The sequence below is a fragment of the Macaca thibetana genome, chromosome 14 (assembly GCF_024542745.1).
Source record: "Macaca thibetana thibetana isolate TM-01 chromosome 14, ASM2454274v1, whole genome shotgun sequence".
Lineage (NCBI taxonomy): Eukaryota > Metazoa > Chordata > Mammalia > Primates > Cercopithecidae > Macaca > Macaca thibetana.
Window position 1 is genome coordinate 114869955 of NC_065591.1, and position 11689 is coordinate 114881643.

Sequence of the window (11689 nt, forward strand, 5' to 3'; positions counted from 1 at the left end):
AGACAGGCTGATTGTGAATTCTGGCCACTCTCCTGACTGTGCCTAACTTGGGTGTATTTCTTAACCTCAGCCTACGTTGTTTCATCTGTAAGATTTCTCATATGGTTGTTGAGAAGATAACCGGAGACTCTATAAAGAAAACACCTAGTAATCTCAGCACTTTAGGAGGCCAAGGCGGGTGGATCATGAGGTCAGGAGATCGAGACCATCCTGGCTAACATGGTACAAACCCCTCTCTACTCAAAATACAAAAAATTAGCCAGGCCTGGTGGCACGTGCCTGTAGTCCCAGCTACTTGGGAGGCTGAGGCGGGAGAATCGCTTGAACCCAGGAGGTGGAGGTTGCAGTGAGCTGAGATCGTGCCACTCTCCAGCCTGGGCAACAGGGTGAGACAAGAAAGAAAGAAAGAAGGAAGGAAGGAAGGAAGGAAGGAAGGAAGGAAGGAAGGAAGGAAGGAAGGAAGGAAGGCAGGCAGGCAGGCAGGCAGGCAGGCAGGAAGGAAGGAAGGAAGGAAGGAAGGAAGGAAGGAAGGAAGGAAGGCAGGCAGGCAGGCAGGAAGGCAGGAAGGAAGGAAGGAAGGAAGGAAGGAACCTAGGATAGGGCAGGCACACTGTTGTTGCTCAGCAAGTGATGCCCTTCTCTCTTCCCCCTTAATTAATGCAACAAAATATGCCATGATTCCAGGATACATTGTAACTGGATCTTCAGGGGTCCTTTCACCTCTCAGAGAAAGGGGACGATAACATCTCCTTCCTCTAGGCGGGGAATTGAAGTCTAGTGACTTCCTTAGAAACACACAGCAAAAGGAGTAGTAAAAAGAGTAAAAAGTGTTTTCATGTTCTCTCTTCCCTCACATCAGTCCCCAACTCTGGGTTGAGATCAAAAGCAGGCTTTTCTTTGGTTAATGATACTCAGAATTACCCACTAGACAAGCTGTCTTCATAAGGGAGCCAAATGAGACAGGAATAAGAACAGGCAATACATTTCAGATTGTTAGATTGAAGGAGACATCAGAGACATTCAATCAAACCTCTATATTTTACAGAAAACGACACAAGTGCAGAGAGGGGCGGCAACATGGCTAGGGCCAACTAGCTAGTTGGTAGCACAAAAGTTATAAGAACCCCAGCCTGACTCTTCATTCAGTGCCCTTGCTGTCTTGTGCTGACCTGCTGTGATCGTGAGCAACCTCTCCCCGAAGGGAGAAGCCATCAGGTAGGTGACCAGACGCATGTCTGGCTTCATTCTCCAGCCAGACCCCTTGGTGATTTTTCTGAAAATCCAGCAGCATGTTTCCCTTTGTTGACATGTAAGCACGTGGCAGAGAACACAGACCACCAAACCACAGACCGGAATCTTCCTATCTTCCCAGCTGGACAAGGGCAGCTAGCTGTCCTCAGCTAGCATAAGCGCTCATGTACTTTTCATTCATTCAGCCTAAAAAATGTGTCTCCAGTCTGTAAGTCTGCATTTGTTCCACCTCTATGCAGCTGCTGTGTCCACTATCAAGCTGGGCAGGCTGTTAGAGTTCCTTTTGGTGTAACTTCCTCACTTTGTAGACTGAATCCCAGCCGGGAGATGTGCTATCTCTGGGTCAAACTCAAGTTAGAGACAGAGTCAAGCTGGAAAGCAGGTTGCCTAGCGACCAGCCCCATTCTCCTTCTAGAGTGTGGAAGATTACCACACAGAGTGACCCTGCCTCTTCCTCAAAGGTCGGGAATGAGAATAAAAAACTCACGGTGTCTGCTGGCGGAAACAGGTGAGACAGGGCCCAGGGAAGAGCTGGGCTTTTTTTTTTTTGTATTGGATGAAGCTCATTAGAAGCCATAAAATAAAACCAAGAAGAATCTATGCGAGGCCTCATTATGCCACTGGTGTCCTGCCTGCAGGGAACTCATTTATTTTGTGGCTGAGATGCTGGGAGCTGTCAGCAGCTGCTTGCAGCTGCTCAGTGACAAGACTGATGGCAGCGATGGCCAGGCTGAGGAGATGGGAGGGGAGGAGAAGCATCCCCCGTCTTCCCACCCACCACACGCACACGCACAGATGCGTGACATACACTCAGAACAGTCTTGCAGCCTCTTGCATTGATGTGCACCTTTCCTGATGACACTGTCCCAGGAGGTGGAGTGGGGGATATGCCAGCCATGGCCCGAAACCAGTATCCAAGACTCAGTGGAGGGTGCTGGATAGAGCATGAGGGGCGACGTCAGGAGACCAGGATGCAGCCTCTCCCGTACTGTCACCTACTGAGTCCACTTGAATAAACGATGAACCTCTCTGTATGACGTTCTGTTATGTATGTGCGTTATGTATGTTAGGTCTCAGGCCGGGCGCGGTGGCTCAAGCCTGTAATCCCAGCACTTTGGGAGGCCGAGACGGGCGGATCACAAGGTCAGGAGATCGAGACCATCCTGGCTAACCCGGTGAAACCCCGTCTCTACTAAAAAATACAGAAAACTAGCCGGGCGAGGTGGCGGGCGCCTGTAATCCCAGCTACTCGGGAGGCTGAGGCAGGAGAATGGCGTAAACCCAGGAGGCAGAGCTTGCAGTGAGCTGAGATCCGGCCACTGCATTCCAGCCTGGGCGACACAGTGAGACTCCGTCTCAAAAAAAAAGAAAAAAAAAAGAAAGAAAATAGGGAAGCTAGTGCTTTGTCAACTTAAGTTCTTTTTTTTTTTTTTTTTTTTTTTTTTTTTGAGACGGAGTCTCGCTCTGTCGCCCAGGCTGGAGTGCAGTGGCACGATCTCAGCTCACTGCAAGCTCCGCCTCCCGGGTTCACGCCATTCTCCTGCCTTAGCCTCCCGAGTAGTTGGGACTACAGGCGCCCGCCACCGCCCCCGGCTAGTTTTCTGTATTTTTTAGTAGAGACGGGGTTTCACCGTGTTAGCCAGGATGGTCTCGATCTCCTGACCTCGTGATCCGCCCGTCTCGGCCTCCCAAAGTGCTGGGATTACAGGCTTGAGCCACCGAACTTAAGTTCTTTATGAATGTGAGGTGAGCATGATAAAGGAGTGTAGCTTGCAGGAACTGGCAGGACCTGACTTGAGTCGGTCGTGCTTCTCTGTACCCCGTGCTGTAGAGAATCAATCCATTTCAAACTGGTGTGGAGCTCCATGACAGACAGAGCAGACACAGAGGGAACAGGAGCTGGGCCCAAGACTCGTGGTGGGGCCTCTCCCCTGACTTCCCGGAGGATGTGCCCAGCACAAGGACAGGTCCGAAAGACACTGTTGACTGGCTCACGCAGCCCGGTTCCTAAGACCCTCTCTTGCCTACCTCCACCATAGAAGCTAAAAGGTCAGACATCTGCTTTCCAGGCCTCCTTGCCCCCAGGGAAGGCCATGTGACAGGACTCTAGCCAAGCAGTCTTATCAATGGATAAGAGAAGTCTGCTAGGGAGCTTAGGGGAAATATTTGCTTTATACTCCGTGCAAACCAGAACTGGATTTAGTCCCTAAAGGGCTAATTTTCTTAGGATATATAATGCACTCTTAAATAACCATAAATCTAAGACAAAACACAGTCATTGCCCTGATAAAGGCAGAGATGAAGAGCTGTTGAATTTCAAGGGTAACTATTTCTTCCTGTGTAGCGATCAGGGACTGCTTCACGGAGGAGGGGGCATTTGAGGTTGATAGGACTTGAATACCCAAGGCTGAGAGATTCGGACGTGATTGCCAGTCCCAGTCGCAGATGCCCTGAGCTCCTTCACTCTTCCAAACTGCATTATGGGGAATCTGATGATTCTTGCCAGGTGATGTAATAACTCTGGAGATGATCAGATATCATCCCGCCTCTTAATCACAAAGCACCATCTTATGAAGCCCTTTAAAGATACAGTCTAATTCATGCCTCTGAAGTGAGCAGAGATGGATAAAGATAAAGAAGCCACCTCATAGACACAAAGGAACTTCCCAAAGTTTGAATTGTTTGAGAAGAGAACCTGCTGATCCTCTCAGCTATGTAATCCTTCTTGGAACACTCACTCATCTTCACCCACGTAGACTCGCACACCTACCCTCCAGATGTGGTGGGAGATGCCTTTATGTAACATGAATCTGTATGATGAATTCTTGCTCATATTGAAGACATGAAATTCCTATGAGTAGGATATGTACTTTGAGTTCATTATCCCTAAAAGCAAGTCATGGATATGCTCAAGTTATCTGAGTACTTTCTCTGGAGACCAGTGGAATGCTTCGGTGAGATTTGTGGCTGGGGTTGGGGCTGGCATGTCAGGTAGAAGCTAACCTGGTTTCACTAGGACTCTTTTCTTTTCTCTTCTTTCTTTCCTTCCTTCCTTTCTTCCTTCCTTCCTTCCTTCCTTCCTTCCTTCCTTCCTTCCTTCCTTCCTTTCTTTCTTTCTTTCTTTCTTTTTTCTTTTTTTTTCTTTCTTTCTTTCTTTCTTTCTTTCTTTCTTTCTTTCTTTCTTTCTTTCTTTCTTTCTTTCTTTCTTTCTTTTTCTTTCTTTCTCTTTCTTTCCTTCCATCCTTCCTTCCTTCTCTCTCTCTTTCTTTCTTTCTTTCTTTCTTTCTTTCTTTCTCTCTCTCTCTCTCTCTCTCTCTCTCTTTCTTTCTTCTTCAGACAGAGTCTCACTCTGTCACCCAGGCTGGAGTGCAGTGGCACGATATCGGCAACCTCCACCTCCTGGGTTCAAGCAATTCTGTCTCAGCCTCCCAAGTAGCTGGGACTACAAGTGCACACTACCCACCACACCTGGCTAATTTTTTTTGTAATTTTAGTATAAACGGGGTTTTACCATGTTGGTCAGGCTGGTCTTGAACTCCTGACCTTAGGTGATCCACTGGCCTTGGCCTCCCAACCTGCTGGGATTACAGGTGTGAGCCACCATGCCCGGCCCACTAGGACTATTTTCTAACTGAGCTGAATGAACCAACTTGGATAACCTCATGTTTAAAAAACATTCATTTATATACCCACCAGGATTGCATATATAGAGAGAGAAAGAGAGAGAGTAACAAATGTTAGCAAGGCTGTGGAAAATCTAGGACCCTTGTGTACCTTTGCTGGAAATGTAGAAGGCATAGGCTCTATGAAAAACAGTAGTATAGGAATTCCTTAAAATATTAAAAATAGAATTACTGTATGAGTCAATAATTCTATATCTTGGTATATACCCAAAAGAATTGAAATCAGGGTCCCAAAGAAATATTCGTACATCCATGTTTATTGGAGCATTATTCACAATAGCCAAAAGGTGGAGGCAACCCCAAGTGGCCATATACTGATAAATGAATAGCCAACGTGTGGTATATCTTTACAATTGGATATTCTCAGCCTTAAAAAGGAAGACAATTCTGATACATGCTACAACATGGCTGAACTTTGAAGACGTTATACTAAGTGACATGAGCCAGTCACAAAAGGCCAAATACTGTGTAATTCCACTTATATGAGTTACCTAGAGTGGTCAAATTCATAGAGTAGAATGATGGTTTCCAGGGGCGAGAGGAGGGGCTTGGGGAGTTATTATTTAAAGAGTATAGAGTTTCAGTTTGAGAAGATGAAGAAGTTCTAGAGAGATGGTGGTGACAGTTGCACGATAATGAATGTACTTGATGCCTGTCAACTGTACATTTAAAAACGATTAAAGTGCGACTGAGTATGGTGGCTCACACCTATAATCCCAGCACTTTGGGAGGTTGAGGCGGGCAGATTACAAGGTCAGGAGTTCGAGACCAGCCTGACCAACATGGTGAAACCCCGTCTTACTAAAAATACAAAAATTAGCAGGGTGTGGTACGTACCTGTAATTCCAGCTACTGGGGAGGCTGAGGCAGAGAATTGCTTGAACCTGGGAGGCGGACGTAGCAGTGAGCTGAGATTACACCACTGCACTCCAACCTGGGCGACAGAGTGTGACTCCATCTCAAAAAAAAAATAAAAAAAATGATTAAAGTGGTAAATTTTACATCATGTGTATTTTACCACAAAAAATTTATCTACAACATCACTTTATTTTAGAAAAAAACCTGTTTCTAAGCTGTCCAGCTCAGATGTGATCTCTTTTATATTTTGGGGGATTATCATAATAGAATCAAAAGAGCTACATTTACAGTCGGAAAACCCCATTCGAATCTCAGCTCTGTTGCTTGTTGGCTGTTTGATCTTGTTTTTATTGAACTTCATTTTCCTTGTCTTTGGTCAAGTATTATGGTATCTATTTTTACTCCTTCACCGGGCGGATGTGAAGATCCAATTAGATAATTTATGTGAATGTGCTTAGCAAACCACAGAACACTAAACAAATATAAAAATTTTTTCGAGAAGATAATGAGGTTCTCTCTGGGACCTATTGTAATATTTTCCAGTTTTTCTTGCCAAGAAGTTCCTTCTATCACACCTCAATTCCGTTAAACACAGCTTCAGCCAGCTTGGAAATAGCCTTTCTGTTGGGACATTTCCAAATCCCAGGTTTAGAGGTTCTTCCATCTGGCAGGTGTCAAAGAAGACAACAGGGACCTCGAGCAGAACCATTTGGAACTGCAGACTTTTTGGGCCAAGGACAGACTCCTTCTCCAGGTCTGGTTTGGTTTGCAAATTCCTGGCTGTCATAGCAACCTGAAAAGCAAAGGAAGACTGTTTAGTGTCGTCTTTGACTGCAGCCTGGGCTCGGAATGCGCTCAGGTTGGCCCAGTAAACAGTGTTCACTGGTAACCACTCTGTGTCTTTCCCTCTGGGCCCAGGGATGGGTGAGGCAGGGAGCTCACCAGGCTCAAGTCGTCTGGCCGCACAGCTTCTCACCTAGTGTCACTCGGGTCCCTCTGCTGCTCTGTCTCCCAGTGGCTCTGCCAGATCTAACACGGGGAGGGAATTTCCAGAGGAGGCCTTTTGGGAGATGGAGTCAACTCCATCATGGAAGCAAATGCCTGCCTCCCACATGAAGATGTGTGAAGATGACTTGGGGAGAGGGAGCCGACAGCATTTCCATGGTAACCTCAAGCATCCCTGTGAAGTCATCGTTGTGCCCTTCTGACGTATTCGAACCCTGGCAACCAGGACTGTTTATCTCTAGGGATTGAGTTCAAGATCTAAAAATGTGAAAGAACTACACTGAAATGAACAAGCACCTCACTTGCTAAGAAGTAGGTCTAGAAAGACATGCGATGTCATGTTCATTAATGGGTACATTGATTGTTACAAGATTTTTACACATTTGACAACAATTTACAGGCGAGTTTTTTCTCATTGCAAGAATTCCTGATTATGCACAGTGATTGCCGAGAAATCGTTGTTGGGCCAAATTTCAAAAGTAAAATTATAAAAAATACTGCAGTATTTTTATAGTTAAAAAAATAATGGGATTGAGTGTATTTTAATATGTTTAATATGACGTGTGGGGGCTCAAAGGCCCATGAAGTCCTCAAAATGTCCATGCTTGTTGCTTATAAGTTTGTTTTTTTCCTCCCTCCCCTCTTTTCCCTCCCTCCTTCCCTTCCTTCCTCCCTTCCTTTCTTTCTTCTTTGCTTCTTTCTCTTTCCTTCCCTCCCCTAATTTCTCAATCTCTCTCTCTCTCTCTCTCTCTCTCTCTCTCTCTCTCTCTCTCTCTCTCTCTGCTTTCTGCCTTCCTTCTGAGGTGCACAGTGTCACTGCTGTCTGGGACAGAAGCAGTATGAAATAGACAAGAAGCTCTGTGAACTCAGATGGCTGTGTTCTTCCTGTGGGAACTTGGGTACAGTATGACCTCTCTGGTCCTCAGGTTCCTTCTTCACTTGTAAAATGAGGTAATAACAGTTGCTTCCAAGAGTTCTTGTGAAAATTGCATTAGTAAATGCTGGTTATTCTTGTTATTATTACTACTAATAATGATAGCAACCCACATTTCAGTAGTAATCACACACAGACATTCATATGTCCTCTAGCTACTGGAATGTTCCTGTTCTGGAATGTTCAGGAACCGTATCTATTTTTCTAGTTCTTTTTGTGCATAGGTAGAGTATCCTGTGTTAAGTCTACTTGGTTAACTCTATTTAATTACGATGTTGCTTTTCCCCAGGGGTCATATTGAAATTACTGTGGAGCCATCAATGACATTCTCAAGAGTTTCTGCTGTGTCAGGTATTATCTCTTGAGGTGCTGGATCAGACAAGGGGTCCAGGGGCTCTCAGAGGAGGATCCAGGGCAGCTGAGGGGCCCAGGGTAGCAGCTAAACTTCCCAACCAGAATGGAACTATTTTGATATTTAAGAATGAGCAAGGCTGTGACAGGTGCCAATCAATCTTCCACTCTTCAGTATAACCTATTATTAATTTCTTCATGCCGTGGGTGGTGGGTCACACCTGTAATCCCTGCATTTTGGGTGACTGAGGTGGGAGGATCTCTTGAGCTCAGGAATTTGAAACTAGCCTGGGCAACATAGTGAGACCCAGTCTCTACAAAAAACAAAATTAACCATGCATGGTGGCGTGCGCTTGTAGTCCCAGCTACTCATGAAGCTGGAGTGATAGAAGGATTGTTTGAGCCCGGGAGATCATGGCTGCAGTGAGCTGAGATCACACCACTGCACTCCAGCCTGGATGACAGAGTGAGACAATTAAAAACACAAAAACAAAAAGACAGTGTCTTCATTAACTCAGTTTGTCAACACTTACAGCTTTTGAGCAGCTTCTTTAGTGCAAAGCATTAGGCTAGACACAGTAGAGGATGTAAAGAAGAGTAAAGAACCATACTTAGCTGGGCGTGGTGGCTCACGCCTGTAATCCTAGCATTTTGGAAGGCAAGGTGAGTGGATCATTTAAAGCCAGGAGTTTGAGACCAACCTGGCCAACATGGCAAAACTCCTTCTCTACAAAAAATACAAAAATTAGCCAGATGTGGTGGTGTATGCCTGTAATCTCAGCTACTTGGGAGGCTGAGGCACGAGAATTGCTTGAACCCGGGAGACAGAGGTTGCGGTGAGTCAAGATCATGCCACTGCACTCCAGCCTGGGTGACAGAGTGAGACTGTGTCTCAAAAAAAAAAAAAAAAGAATAAAGAAACATACCCTAATGACACTTATGGTCTGGTAAGGGAGTTATGAACATAATCAATAACTTTAGTAAGAACGAGTGGGAGAACTGTCATAAGACAAGTACATTCATCTTGGGGTCCAGGAGCACGAGGTCACATCTGTCAGGAGTGACCATGGAAGTCTTCATGGAGAAGGTGACGTTGAAATTGGGGCATTGAAGGATAGGTACAATTTCTGCTCAAAAGTAAGAAGGGGATGGAAGCCCAGTAGACAAAGAAGTTATTAAGGGTTTTTGACATGGGGAGCAACACAGTCAAAGGAAGATGGATTGGATTTACCTGTAAACACCTGAAGGAAAGGAACGGGATTGGAAGTGGGGGAAGGAGAGTTGGGGGAGGGTGGAGAGAAAGGCTGGGGAGGAACTGGAGATGGAAAGTTTATCTGTAAGGCTTTCAGTATTCTAGGTGAGAGGTAAAGAGGCCAGGTGTCTAGAAGAAAGAGATGACAAAGGTAAATTTTTGAATAGAGAGTAAAGAGATTTTTTTGATTGATTAGAGAGGGGCATAGGAGATGGTGGAGGATAGAGAGAGGTCAATCATGACTTTGATTTTAAGCCAGGATGACAAGAAGAATTATGGTTCTGGCCAGGCACAGTAAACAGAGCTCTGCCTCCTCTCCATCCCCAACCATCCAATTCTCTTCTCAAAGGCAATCTCAACTGGGTGCAGTGGCTCACGCCTGTAATCCCAACACTTTGGGAGGCCGAGGTAGGCGGATCACTTGAGGTCAAGAGTTCGAGACCAACCTGGCCATAGTGGGTGTCTGAGGTGGAACAGCAGTTTGCACCAAACTTTTAGAGTGGAGATGTTCTTTGAGGTCAGACTGGCTGCCTTAGCAACCCGAGACTGAGCATGGGTCTGCTGCAGGGGCTCCCAAACCTGGCAATGCAGCAGTCTCAAGGGGAGTCTCAAAATGACACATCGTTTCTCCCCACCCCAAGTCGGCTTCATCATATCTGGGGTAGAGCCTGGACATCTGTTTTTAAAGTTTCTCTTCTCCTTCTGGTCTTAGCCATTCGTCTAGCAGGGAAGAGTAGCTTTTGTCTGCTCAGAATTGGTCCTGACTACTGACTGCAAGGCCGATCCCATAGGTGAGAATCTAGTGGTCCTGGTTTTCTTCCTTTACTTTTTTTGGAGTCGGAGAAGAAAGAACTATGTGGGCCCCAGTCTGGCAGGAGTTGGGCAGAGAGGTAAAGGCAAGAGTCTCCGGCATGGAGCCTTCTGCAGAGAGGTGATGGTGAAGCTCTGGTCATGGGCAAAGGACAGAGCAGAGCCAAAGAAAGCTGGGCACCAGCCCCATGCATCCTGCTGTGTCGCGATTCTCTCACACTGCCTCTGTTTTCAGAGAGAATATAAGCTCCATGAGAGCAGGACTTTAAAAAAACTTTAAAAAAAATGTTAAACCTAAAATGAAATAGGACAGTGAAACCTCTGTGTTTCAACTCCTAACTTTGACAATTATCTATGCCAGGCTGATCAGTTTCATCTGCTCCATCTTTATCCGGAACCCCCTCCTCAACCTCCATCATTCTGAAGCAAATCAGGAGAAAATATCAGACTGGCCATTCTAAGCTCCTATTTTCCAGTCCAGCAGCCCCTTTGCTGGCAATAAAAATAAGCTCTGAAGATGGGAAGAAGGGATTAAGGAAGACTCATCAGTTTACCTTTAATTCCAATTTTATTTATTATTATTATTTTAAAATTTAAAGATGGGGATTTCTCTATGTTGCCCAGACTAGCCTTAAACTCCTGGACTCAAGTAATCCTCCCTCCTCAACAACAGAAAATTTTGGGATTTCAGGCATGAGCTACTACGCCCAGCTTAATTCCTCTTTTAAACACAAAGAAGCAGTCATTTATTTTGCCCCTTAAAATTGTCACCAAGTATCTGTGCAACATATGCAGACTTTAACAAAGGGCAATGCAAAGAAGCCCATCCCCGGATCAGTTAAAAATAAAAGGGCTGCGATCTGTGCTTCCTAGAGTATGCTCTGCATCCAGCAGCCTGATCCTAATGATAAACAAATAATATTCTAATCTGTGGGGGGGGTAAAGCTCTAGAGAGCAGAAATATGTGCAGGGTTCAAGGGGCTTAGTGCAGTAGGTAGGCGCTATCGTCAGAGCTGGGAGGCTTGGAGTCTGGGTGGTCTGCAAGTCACAGATTGTGGAAACTGCTCTGGCTTCCCATCCCCCCTTCTCTTGGAAATCCCTCTGTTCTGAGTCTGCAGCTCCCCTTCCCCTTTCTCTGCCCGGTTTATTCTGCTCCACTTCCATGCCCAATTATGGAGTAGAAAAACTAGAGGGGCAAACGAAGGAGGGTGAAGGAATTTTGGAAAAACTCAAGTAGTCATAAATATCCTTAAGCCAGTCAAGAAGAGGTGAGGTGGAAGGCACTCGGGTGGGAGAGTATGCAAAGGGAAACGGCTGCCGAGAAGTCTGGGCATGACCGTGGCTGGGGAGTGGAATCTCTGCTCAAGGCATGTCTTCTTTTGATCCTCATCCAAGGATTCCCGGTCCCTAAAGTGCCAAAAGGGCCTCAGCCAAGGGTGGACTTTTTGGTGCCTTTATCATCGAGGTGTCATGAGCAATGCCATAGAACAGTGCTTTTCAGACTGAGATACTTCAGCCTCTTGGATTAGGGGAACCACAAAAGAA

At 45.8% G+C, this 11689-nt stretch overlaps 1 long non-coding RNA gene across 1 annotated transcript; it reads left to right on the forward strand.

Moving 5' to 3' along the window:
- Positions 1-7035: 7035 nt before the first annotated feature.
- Positions 7036-10658, forward strand: LOC126934837 (uncharacterized). The gene is made up of 5 exons (XR_007719122.1): positions 7036-7109; positions 7609-7748; positions 8021-8082; positions 10047-10125; positions 10506-10658. It is a non-coding gene; the product is annotated as an uncharacterized LOC126934837 (long non-coding RNA).
- The last annotated feature ends 1031 nt before the right edge of the window (positions 10659-11689 follow it).